Genomic DNA, 12539 nt, shown 5'->3' with positions numbered 1-12539 from the left:
TTTCAAAGCTACAACCTCTCCGTACATTAGTTGTCTACTCCCAGTAATGTGTTCAGAAGTCTCGCACTTAGGGGAAAGATTGTCAAATGTTGTCTTACTGGGCCCACAATTATGTCCAGAACCATTATACCTCCTCCCTGGTAATTATGTATCTGTATAATTATTAGTGGAAGGTGGAGTATTATGGGGGTGATGAGGCACCCTTCACGACGTTCAGCTTGATAAAATGCCTGAGTGACCTAAGATTGAGGCGTGTAGAAAATAGAGTTCCAATATAGACCGGGCTGGATCGGGAAACATCCTTTACCACGCGTATTTTACTCTGCAAGGCTTTTACAACGCGTCCCTTATAACGCAAGTCGTAACCACGACTTGCGCTGGAGGGCGCTAGAGGATTAAGAATAGTATATTTACTATTCCAACACCTTCCCTAGTGTCCACGGGGACTGGTGTTAGAATTGTAAATTATACTATTCTCAATCCGCGCCCCCAACGCAAGTCGTGGTAACGACTTGCGTTGTAAGGGACGCGTTGTAAAAGCACACGTTGTGACGGTACGCGACGTACCGTCATACATCCGGCTGGATCCATCCTACTGGATTAAAAAAAAACTGGGCTGGATTCAAAGCACGGGAATCAATATAGACCAGGCTGGATTTACCATACCGGATTCAGGCAAGCACCCACCGGAGGCAAAGGGTCAGTGGGTTGAATTAGGCTAGATAGACAAAGATAATCTTAGCCTGTCCAGTCAATGGCAGGTCGGTGAAAGCGACATGCAAGTTTCCTATACAGAATGACATACTGTGTTCCTATACCCCACTATACAACAAGCTTTGGCAAAGCAGATATGTCTCAACGATGCAAGATCTATTGGTTTTGCCAATATTTGTTTTTCTAGCCATAATGTAAAAAAATATTGCTTTGATTGGGTCATCGCGGGCTGCGCCATAATGTATTTGTTTTTCAACTTTTCAACCATACTAAAAACACACATTGTTAAAGCTGAATAGCTCTTGCACAGGCAAAAGCTATTTGGCTTTAACAATGTTTATATTGTGGCAGCAGATGTGCGGGCAAGACAGGGCCAGCAACAATAGGCGAGCAGGTGGGACAAGGCAAGCAACAAAGGGAAGGAGAGGTGTGGGAGGGATTGGTGGTGGTTGTCACGGGGCAAGCAACAATAAGTGAGGTGGGATGGGAGAACAAACAAGAACAGTGCAAGGAACAATGGGCAAGAAATAAAGGGTCTACAAATGATGTGAAGGGAGGGGGAGGTGTGGGAGGGAGTGGTTGTGGTTGTCACGGGGCAAGCAACAATGGGGGAGGTGGGGATGGGAGAAGCAACAAGAACAGTGCAAGGAACAATGGGCAAGAGATGAAGAGGTTAACAAAGATGTGAAGGGAGGGAGATGTGTGGAAGGGAGTGCTGGTGCTTGTCACGGGGCAAGCAACAATGGGGGAAGGTGAGGATGGGAGAAGCAACACGGACAGTGCAAGGAACAATGGGCAAGAAATGAAGGGGCTAACAATGACATGGGAGGGCATGGGTGGGCAATGGGATGCAAAAACAACAGGCAAGCAACAACGTCGGAGGGCAAGTGTTAGACTTGGCATCATTGGCGTAGTCATTCCACTGCATTTTTGCCTTTGCCTACTGTGTTTTTGCTGTGAGATGGACTTTGATTTGCAGCTCTAGATGTTTTGGGCACTTTGTACTGCTGCTTACTTCCAAAGTGCAAGTGCTTCCTTTGTAAATTATTGTTATGGATTGGTGATTTCATGATTGGCATATTTGTATTACTAGTCAGTCCCTAGTACAGGGCACTGTGTGTGCCCAGGGCCTGTAAATCAAATGTTGCTAGTGGGCTGCAGCACTGATTGTGTCACCCACATAAGCAGCCTGTAAATGTAACTCAGGCCGGCCATTGCGGAGCCTGTGTGCAGTCTGGTACTGCAATGTCGACCTGGCAAGTTCACCCACTTGCCAGCCCCTAACATTCCCTTTTCGTAAATGTTAGCCAAGGTACCCCTGTGGGCAGGGGGCAGTAATGTGAAAGGTAGAACATGCCCTGGAGTGTGTGGCATGTCCTGAAATACTGCCAATTTTGTTTTTACTATGGTAAGGCAACCTGTTCTCACAGGATAGAATGGGGAGTTTGCTTATAACATTTTATAAACATCAAGACCCTGGGAACAAGGTAGGAAAATAAAGTTTAGTATGCCTGAACTCAGAATGTTAAAATTCATCGTTTAGTGGGGATGATTTTTACATTCTGTGTTTAAAAATGTCACTTTTAGAAAGTAGGTATTTTCTTGCTTATCCATCCACTGCACCTCTGCTAGGATGGGTATTGACTGTCTGGCTTTGGAGTGACAGGGGCTAGGGATGGGCAGTGTCTCCAGAGAGTCTGGCTGGGCTGAATAGGCCTGGTCTGCATTTAGAGTAGGGGGAGGATATTTCTTTTCACCTGAATGGGCCTGATCTGCCTTCTACAATGCTGTCTCCACCTCTTGCCAGGAAGCTGCACCAGAGAGGACAGAACTGGTTTTGACTAAGCATTGAGCTTCTCTGCCACCAGAGAACAAAGGATTTTGCTGTATAAATATTGGGGCCCAGACCCCAGAACTTTAGATCACTTTTGAACTTCAAGAGGAACCTCTGCCAAGGAGAAGAGCTGGAGAAACTGGAGGAGGCGTACAGCCCCTTTCCTGTGTGCTGTCTGGGGTTGGCCTGCAGTGGCTGTTTCTGCCAAGGAGAGGAACTAGTTGTGTATCCTGCATGAGAAAGTATCTCCAAGAGCTTCAAGTGGAGCTTGCCTCCTGTTCGAGAGGTTTCAGGAACAGCACAGACCTCACCATCCTTCTGGGCACAGTCTCTGGTTCTGCTGGTTCCAGTCGCCACAGAAGAAAAGGGCAACTTACTCTATCACCGAGTCCGTCACAGGATTCTGTGTCCTGAAGGCACCGCAGAGAGCACCGCCTCGCTTCGCAACGCAACCCTGGTCTCACCGACTCCGTCAATGAGCCTCTGCTTACACCGGGTCCTGTGGGCACCACACTTCGCAATACTCCACCTTCCACTATTAATTATACAGATACATAATTACCAGGGAGGAGGTATAATGGTTCTGGCCATAATTGTGGGTCCAGTAACACAACATTTGACAATCTTTCCCCTAAGTGCGAGGCTTCTGAACACATTACTGGGAGTAGACAACCAATGTACGGAGAGGTTGTAGCTTTGAAATCCAAGACATTGGGTAACTGAATTCATGATTATAAAATATTCATTTATTTGTTAAAAGTTTTTTCATAGTAGAAACCAGCCAGGAAATGCAAAAGATAACTATAAACAAAGAACAACAAATATTGGGTTACTGTCTGAACAGTTAGTAGATTTCTTAGAAAATAAAGAGTTCCGGAATTATCTTGAACTAATGTCACAGTCTCCTTTATTCTATAGTCAATAAGAATATTTGTTAGTTTCTTCTTAAATATTAACAAGGGTCTATTTCTTCTGCTAATTCGACAAAAATTCCTGGAATATGAACTTTAATTCTAACCGGAAACCAATTATACACTTACTCACTGGGCGTTGGTGTGGGATGTTTGAAAAATACAGGGAGCTGTTCAAACCAGGTTCCAGTAACTGGAACCTGGTTTGACCATACAAGGTTACTGATCACCAGTAATCCTCTGGAACTGCGTATCCATAACGGAGGTCACCCTCTATACTTCAGCACCTTAAGTACTGAGGGTAGTTGAATTGTAAGTGATTATCGACATGTAGATCACGGGCTTTACTATACTTAGTTTGCACTGTTCCTGTTTGATCGCTTTGTACTTTAAACTAGTTGCTCTGGGCGCAAACAGGAATAGTGCACTCTATTGCAGATAATGCACTACCTCCAGGACAACCGTGAACTGCCATTTTGGGGCAGAGTATGAATAAAAGACAGACTGGCTGTTTTTAGCAGTCAGTCTGCCTTTCACCATTCAGGCAATTTATGAAAGTGGGACAGAGACCCCACAAGGGCAGGTGCAGGGAGTGGCTGTACCCACAGCGGGTGGGATAGAGGTGGGAGGAACAGGGTAAGCAGCAGCGGTAGGGAGGGCCCACAACTGCTCAAGAACATTGAACATCAACATTAGGATGATGCATTGGATTACAAACAGTGGAACGTGCAATTTAGGAGAGTTCACAGGGAGGAGAGCCACGTGGCTATGTTGTAAAAAAATAAAAGGGACATTTCTGAGGCAACATCTAGGATAGAGTACAACACAGCGGGGGAGGCTTGAAAATGATACTAGCAGTTTTACAAATATAGTTCTTTTTTCTGGTAGTCTGCTGAGCTACATCACGAAAATCACAATATAATGTTACTGAAATATGAGTCCTGAGCCTGCCTTCATGTTAACTAATGCACACAAAGAGACATGACCACTCAGCATATGCTTTCTACAAACCCTCAGCCACACATAAGCGGAACATTAAATCCCACTGACACACTTTAGACATGCCTTCAGCATTGGTCTGCATTTCATCAGGCTTGCTTTCCACACCATCATCAGTGCTCTGCATTTCATCAGCCTTCCCTTCCACACCTTCGTCGGTGCTCTACATTTCATCAGCCTTGCCTTCCACACCTTCATCAATGCTCTGCATTTCATCAGCCTTGCCTTTCATACCTTCAACAATGCTCTGCATTTCATCAGCCTTGCCTTCCACACCTTCATCGGTGCTCTGCATGTCAGGTCCTTGATTTTCACTCTTTAATCAATGCTCTGTATATTATCAATAATCCCTTTCACAACCCCTGGCCCACTATACCAGCCCTATCCAGTCTCTGGCCGCCCTCTGCCATGACATGCTACCCCACTGCTACTCTTTCCATACCTGCATCCATTCTCTGCCTAGGGTAGACTCACACTGCCTATGCTTGGAATGTGCTCTGCTCACCCTGACCCATGCTTCTCTTTGCTTTAAAGAGGTAAATCTGCAATTGTGAAATTAGGCATGCAGATGCTTTCAAGCCTGGTGGATCTGTAATCCCTGATTACTGTGGTGTAACCATATGTCGGACTTGCGGTAGACATAATGCCACAATATGGGACTCCTCCTAGTTTTCCTATTAAATTTAAATCTGAGTGAGAATTATCAAAATCTATCACAAAATGTTGTAGTCTTCAATTAACTGACATGTATCTTTGTTTAAAAGTGGGTACATTTCAGATATTTAAAGCAATGCTTTACTTTTTGATTAAGTCATGTTTTGTGACTAGATGTTGACCACAAACCTACTCTTGTCCTGCAAGATTTCTTTAAAATCGAGCAAAGTATTCCTAGGATGCTCTTGCCAAGGCTGAGATATGACTCAACTTTACCGCTGTAGAAGTGATACTAACCTCTATGCTTCAGTATTAGTCCTTTATTGGCTCACACTTGTCTAACATGTGTATACATTTATTATAGACAGCTAGGGTCAAGGCAGGTTTCCTGACCAATCACTGTTGTCTAGGATTACTATGTTTATGCTTCCCTAGTTAGGACACATTAGGGCGAGGAGTTTAGAATGAATTAAAATGAATCTGCATGACCTTTGACCCAGTGACTCTCATCCAATTCACTTTGAGCAAACTCGATTGTCGGATATTGAATCCAGTATGCTTCTGGGGGTTTTAAATACATTTGCTGGAGAGCCTCCTTCCAGAAAGAGCAGCATGGAAATAGATTGCCATTTTAATAGATCTCTAAGCATACTCCCCTAGATGCTGTTATGGAGATTTCAGTGAGATAGGCATACTCCCTTTTTGTCAATTGTAGATTTACCTTTTCTAACTGCATCTTCGATCAGCGCCACTAATTGTTCAAAGATATTGGATCTGGCATGGCGCTGAGCAAGACAACAACAAACAAGAGACTTTAAGTAAAAATATATACCAGTGGAACAATGGGCAATGTTGCTGCTATGTGACCTGTACACTTCGATATGTCTTGTTTATTACTTGCAGCTTCTTTGACAAATGAGGCGTTTTCTTCTTAAATTCTTTCAAGAACATTGCACCCGCAGCTAAGCTGAATTACCTTGCAGGGAACCCCAATGTATTTATGCCACTGATACTTTTTGTAGTTTAACAGGAATCTAGACTCTTGAAGAACCCAACATATCTTCTCGATTTTGAGAATTGGCTTGCAAGGTAGAACATGAACAACAAATCATCGAAATAAAGATGGAACATTACTGCTTCCAAAACCAATAACCCTGCAAAGGAAGCAACAACACTCATAAATATTCTTGAAGCAGTTTTCATATTGAAATGCAGTATATTAAAATGATTGTGCTTCTCGTCTGCAGCTAATCTCGGAAATGTATAATTTGCTTGAAGAATTGGCATATGATCATATGTATCTTGGCGATCTAATGAGCTGAGAGCCTCTCTCATTAGCCTCAGTGGTAAGATATGCTCAGTGTCTCCAAATAATACATGAGCAATCATTGTTTACATAATAAGTTTTTTTTATTTGTATATATATATATATATGTGTGTGTGTATGTGTTTCACCAGTTTTCCCCAGAGACGAGGCCGCACTCCTCCACAGGTAAGTAACATCACCTTTATTTCAAATAACAGGCTGCTTCACATCCCGTCATGGTCCCCACTGCTTTCTGGGACCTGCAGTCCATTCATGCACTATTTGCTCCCTCCAGTGGGTTTGGTGCTCGTGCTGTATTTTAGGGGCCACTTCAAAAGCTCTCTATTAAGCCCCAGAGCGAGATGCATCCTGCCAATATTTAAAGTACCTGCTTCGCTGTTCGCATTTTTAAAAGTTCCATGCGCAGCCCCATTTCCTTTTCAGGTTGGTGCGTTGCCTCCACGGCCTGGAAGCGGCGTGATATGTGTTTCAACATTTTTCCCCAGAGACGAGGCCACACTCCTCCACAGGTAAGTGACATCACCTTTATAAATATTGTGTACCAAAAAGCTATATAACCATAGCTTTACTACGAAGCTGAATAAAACACTGTAAGAGGCACCTATGGTGCAAAAGAAATCCAGAATGCTGTTCAATATTTTAAGTCTCATATTTATCATGAAAAAAATCTTTGACAGTTTTGATATAGTGGCTCAACATTCTGATAATTCATTTGGAATTGTACAGTTGTAAATGTTGCTCAGATTGTCAATTGTAATCTAGCAATTACTTTCTTTAAACTGCTGTCTTACAAATTATCATATATATATATATATATATATATTTTTTTAAATATGCAAGCACACATTTAGAGATAGTTTATATATTATTTTATTTTGGAGTTGCGCGAACCATATCCTAAAATGGCCGCCTACCGTCGGAGCTCCATTTCGCGCCGGACTTCGAGCGCATCACCAGTGCGGTTTTACTGCTAATTTTTACATCACTATGGCAGATTCTTAAATTAGAAGGTGGGCTCTTTCCAAGGATGCCTTTTCCAGAGGTTGTTCTTAAATTGCAGAGATGACTTTATACAGGTAACTGTTCTGTGTTGCTGACGAGCGCCATTTTGTTACTTCTCTATGTTGGATTCCTCCTCACATTTCTCTGCACAACGTCCTTCATACCATTTTTACGTTATTTCCTGCAAGTTTTATGCATTTTCTCCCCCTGACTGTCATTATCCAGGGGGAGACTTTCATTTTCATAAATGTGGGCATCTCTTCTGAGGTACTTTTTTTCTTCTCCTGTTTGGCACCACCATTTTTCTATGCTCTCTTTACCACTCTTCATGGGTAGGAATAGACGCCTATTGCATCACGCCAAAACAGTGGTAGTGCATGACTCTTTTGGAACGAACGTTTCTATTTTTAACAAATGTTCTTGTTTATCTGGACTTTCGTCACAAGAGAACTGCTCCACCCTCACAGAAAGTCCCCTCAATATGGCATCTCAACTACCGGTATCTTCAACCACCGGCAAGAAACTTAAGCAAGATCATCCATCCTCACCTAAGTCTTCTTCTCCGGTCTCCTTGGACATGGTTTGGGAGGAATTACGTGCCCTTTGCCCATTTAGTGAGGAAACAAACTGTTGTTTAAAATCGTTAGACGATAAATGGTCTTCTATGGAGTCCCGTATTACTGTGGTGGAACATCATCTTATTGACGTACAAGCCTCATCTTCTAAAATATCCTAGATGGAGAAAGAAATCCTTGAAGGTGATGACCCCGTCACATACTTTGCATCTTTCCTACCACCGTTTTTGGGCCTCCCCTCTACAACTAAACTGAACATACAACAAGCTCATAGACTGGGTCCTCGTCTTTCTTCTTCATCTACTCCTTCCAAAACTCGTGGAATAATTATCTTGCCTCTACAATTCACTGATCTTCTGTTGGTACTCAAAGCCAAAAAGAATCTTTCCTGGCACGGCACCAAAGTATTTATTTCCCAAGATGTTTCTTCAATGACTACCAAACAACAAAAGGAGTGTCTGGATCATTGTCCTTCTCTTCGCTCCTTAGGTCCACGATATAGCTTGTTTCATCCCTGCCTTTTTAAAGTCACCTTTCTCAACAAAACTTCCACCTTTGAAGATCCAGCTAACCTGCGCATATTTATCCAGTCCCACTCATCTACATTAATGGAAACTGCTCCTTCCTCCTCTGGATCTTGTCTCTTGTACTTCTTTCATTGCACTATTGTATTGAAGTTGTTATTCTAACTTCTGCTTTTTAGGCCTAATCGTTTCTCCTAATGTTATTATGCATAATCCCTTGTTTCTTTTGCAGGTATATTGTTGGCTTTCTCTTACTCTTTTTCATGTTCTCCACTTCTATTTCTGTTATTTTACTAGACACCCTGTTATAACGTTTGCTCCCCTTGATGTTCATGCTATTCCTATCTCTGTCCGTCAGTATCTCATTCTTTTACTTGTCTCATCGCCTTCCTGAATAATCCTACTCCTTATTATATATTATATATTCTTCTCCTTATTCTACTTCTGGTTGGTATTGGCCTAATTTTATATTACCGGATTTCATTATCTGTTTCCCTTTTCTCATATGTTTCTTTATTTACATTTACAGGATCATCGTAGTTTGCTGGATTTTATCCATGTTCCATATTCCCGCTCCTGATCGAGTTTTATTGTATAGTGTGATGTGTTGCCCCCTGTTCGGTGTGCTGTTTCTGTTGTCACTTGCTGCTTCTCATTCTTGTCCCTTGTTCCCTAAAGGTACGTATTACAGTTGTTGTTTTGACATATACTGTCTTCTTTTATTCTTACTCTCTCTTCCTTCCTCTCTCTCCTTCTTATTGTTTCTAATCCTCTTTATCCTCCATTCGTCTTACAATCCCCCTTTTTCTCTTCGTTATTTTGTTTCCTTCCTCCTCTCATTTTTCATGTCTTTGGTGATGCATATTTTGTTCTTTATGTTTCTTCAATTTTTTTACATTCAGAGTTATCTCCTGGAATGTGAAAGGGTTTGTTAACCCATTTAAAAGACAGAGAATACTCTCTCATCTTGCCTCTTATAACCCTGATTTAGTTCTCTTACAGGAAACTCATCTTACAGACACTGAGGCGTTCAAATTAAAAAGAGGATGGGTGGGCTCCGTTTTATTCTCACCTACCACTAATAAGAAAAACAGTGTCATAATATTATGCCATAAGAAATTGAATTGTAAAGTTATATCACAAGACATAGATACAGAGGGTAGATGGCTATTGGCTAAACTGTTAATCAATAATGTTTCTTTAACTGTTTTTAATATATATGGCCCTACACTTCCTGATTGTACTTTTTGGCCTCTGATTATGCAGAAATGTATACAGTTTAGAGATGAGCTCCTTATACTGGGAGGTGACTGCAATCAAATTGTCGACCACTTTCTTGATCGCCAATCTCAAGTCCGCTTCCTCTCCCACAAAACTCATAAACATTTTCTCAATACTATAACTCAGACACACCTCGTTGACTCTTGGTGGCTCTCCCATCCTGATACTTTAGACTTTTTTTTCTTCTCTCCTCCTCATAATTCTCTTTCCCGTCTCAACTATATTTTTCTTTATCAATCTCTATCTCAAAATCTGATATCCTTCTCTATTGAACCTATTGTCATCTCTGATCATGCCCCAATTTGCTCCCTCCACGTCCCAGGTCCTCCCGTTGGCGTTTTAATAATTCTCTTCTTTCTTACCCCATTTTTTCTTCCTCTTTTAATTCTTTTGCCAAGGAATTTTTTTATCTTAACTGTGACCCAAATACCTCCCCCCATATATTATGGGTTTCCTTTAAAACTACTGCGAGAGGCTTTATTATAGATTTTGATTAAAAAAAGAAAAATGTTTCCTTCAACAACAAAAGACCTCCTTGGCACATATTAAGAATTTAGAACATAAATGTTATACTTCTTCGATGGACACGATCCCAACAGACTTGATGCGTGCCAAAATAGCATTCAATAAGACTACGACCGGTAATGCATCCTCAATACTTCTTCGTAGTAGCGCTTGCTACTATGGCGGTCATAATAAAGCAGGTAAACTTCTAGCGAATTACCTTAAATCAGGCAAAGACCGTACTTCAATTGAATCTATTTACTCTTCAGATGGTTCTCTCATACTCAAAGACCAGGATATTCTCAATGAATTTAAACTCTTCTATAAGGACCTTTATACTACAGAATCTCCTCCCTCTTCCTCCCTTATCCAAACATACCTTAATAAACTTCCAACTCCGTCCAATTATCACCTCAATCACTCTAATCGTGAAACAGATCTGTCCCTTAACGAATTATCCACTGCCTTACATACTTTAAAGAAAGGTAAGACTCCTGGTCCAGATGGATTCTCTGTTAAATTTTACTTCCACTTTTCTAACTTATTACTTCCTAAGCTCTTTAATCTTTTTCATATTTTTTCAAGCTGGTATTACGGAAGGCATTTTTCAGGAAGCCACAATTTGCCTTATACATAAAGGGTCAAGATCCTATGTTTTGTAAAAACGATCGCCCGATTTCATTGGTCAATGTCGATCTAATAGTGCTGCACACGATGTTTGTCTGACCTATGCTGCTCTCTTTGCGATCTTGCACACTTGCACACCTTTGCACACCTTGATATGAATTTTTAAACTGCTTGATACTTGCACGTTCCTCGCTGGTATTTTATTTTTCGATTGCCTCATTTTATTCTACATTTTAAAACGCTCTGTTACCCTGCACATTAGCGCTTGCAGCGCTTGGCTGTCCTCTCCACGCCGTTTTTTACTCTCCCAGCCGACTAGGTGCTGGGGAGCTACACGGCCGGACGCCATCTTGGGGGAACGGCAGGTGCAGCGCTCTAGTCACTGGCTGCCTCCTGCCCTCCTCAGCTGGCTATATTATGTGTATGCCTACCAGACGGCGCAGCGGACGGGCGCAGCGGGCACGCCGGCGGCGCACCGAAGGTGCGCAAAAGGCGAGCCCGTCTGCGCCCGTCATCGCCAGACCATCGCCTCTTGCCAAAACACTTGCCTCTGGTCCCCCAGAGGCCCTACAATATGACCACAACACCTTACTAGCCCTTAACCGTGGCCGAACCTGTGCTTCACCTTCCGGTCTTTTTGGACAAACGAGCCTCGAATGTAAGTCCTGCAACTTTGCCACCCTCATGCCTTGTTTGCCTGGCAATAAGCGGACTTCTTTTAAACACGTTGCCATCTCTATTCTTCAACTAAATGTCAGGTCCCTTGTGAAACACTACCTAGATGTTCAGACGCTTATTCAGGATGAATCTCCTGACGTTCTTTTTATCTGTGAAACATGGTTGCGCGATGACTTGACTAGTGTGCCTAACCTCGCTATGCCTGCGGGGTATCTGTTTAGAGCTATAAACAGGGATGCCAGAGGCGGTGGCATTGCAGTCATCTACAAGGACCAACAATTACCTGTTCCTTTAGCAAGGAAGCCATATGGGGTTGTGAAAGTGCTCGCTTTAAAATCCGTCTCAGTCCCAATTTCACACTATCAGGTCTCTACATCTATCGCCCCCCTGGGCCTGCATCCAAGTTTATAGAGTCGTTGATTGAGGTCACGAGTTCTCTGGTACTGAACTCTGCCAATTTCTCTATCCTGGGGGACCTAAATCTCCACTTTGACAATGTCCACGAACCCACTATTAAAAATCTTCTCGCAGACTTAGCGTCCTTTCAACTAGTCCCCTTAATTCAGGTTGCAACTCACACAGCGGGGCACACACTTGACCCCCTTTTTTCCAATATCTTAGAGTTCAGGATGGACCTATCCAAACCTATGGGCTGGACAGACCATCACCTAATCAAGGCCACTATCACCATCACAGAACCTTTTAAAAAGGATGGGCCAGCTTGGAGACTTAAGAGGCCGTGGCACAAGCTTAGTCCCACGGACCTTGCCACCTCTTTAGGAGTGTTCCCTTGTGAGGACACAGTGAGCCCAGACTCAGCGTACACTTCTTTCCAAAACTGGATTGTAGACGGACTGGATGCTCTCATCCCTGCCAAATGGTCGAGAGGTCGCAGTTCCCCCGCTAATC

This window comes from Lissotriton helveticus, chromosome 2_1 (genome assembly GCF_964261635.1).
Source record: "Lissotriton helveticus chromosome 2_1, aLisHel1.1, whole genome shotgun sequence".
Taxonomy (NCBI): Eukaryota; Metazoa; Chordata; class Amphibia; order Caudata; family Salamandridae; genus Lissotriton; species Lissotriton helveticus.
The sequence above is the reverse complement of the archived record's forward strand: the minus strand, read 5'-3'. Positions refer to the sequence as shown.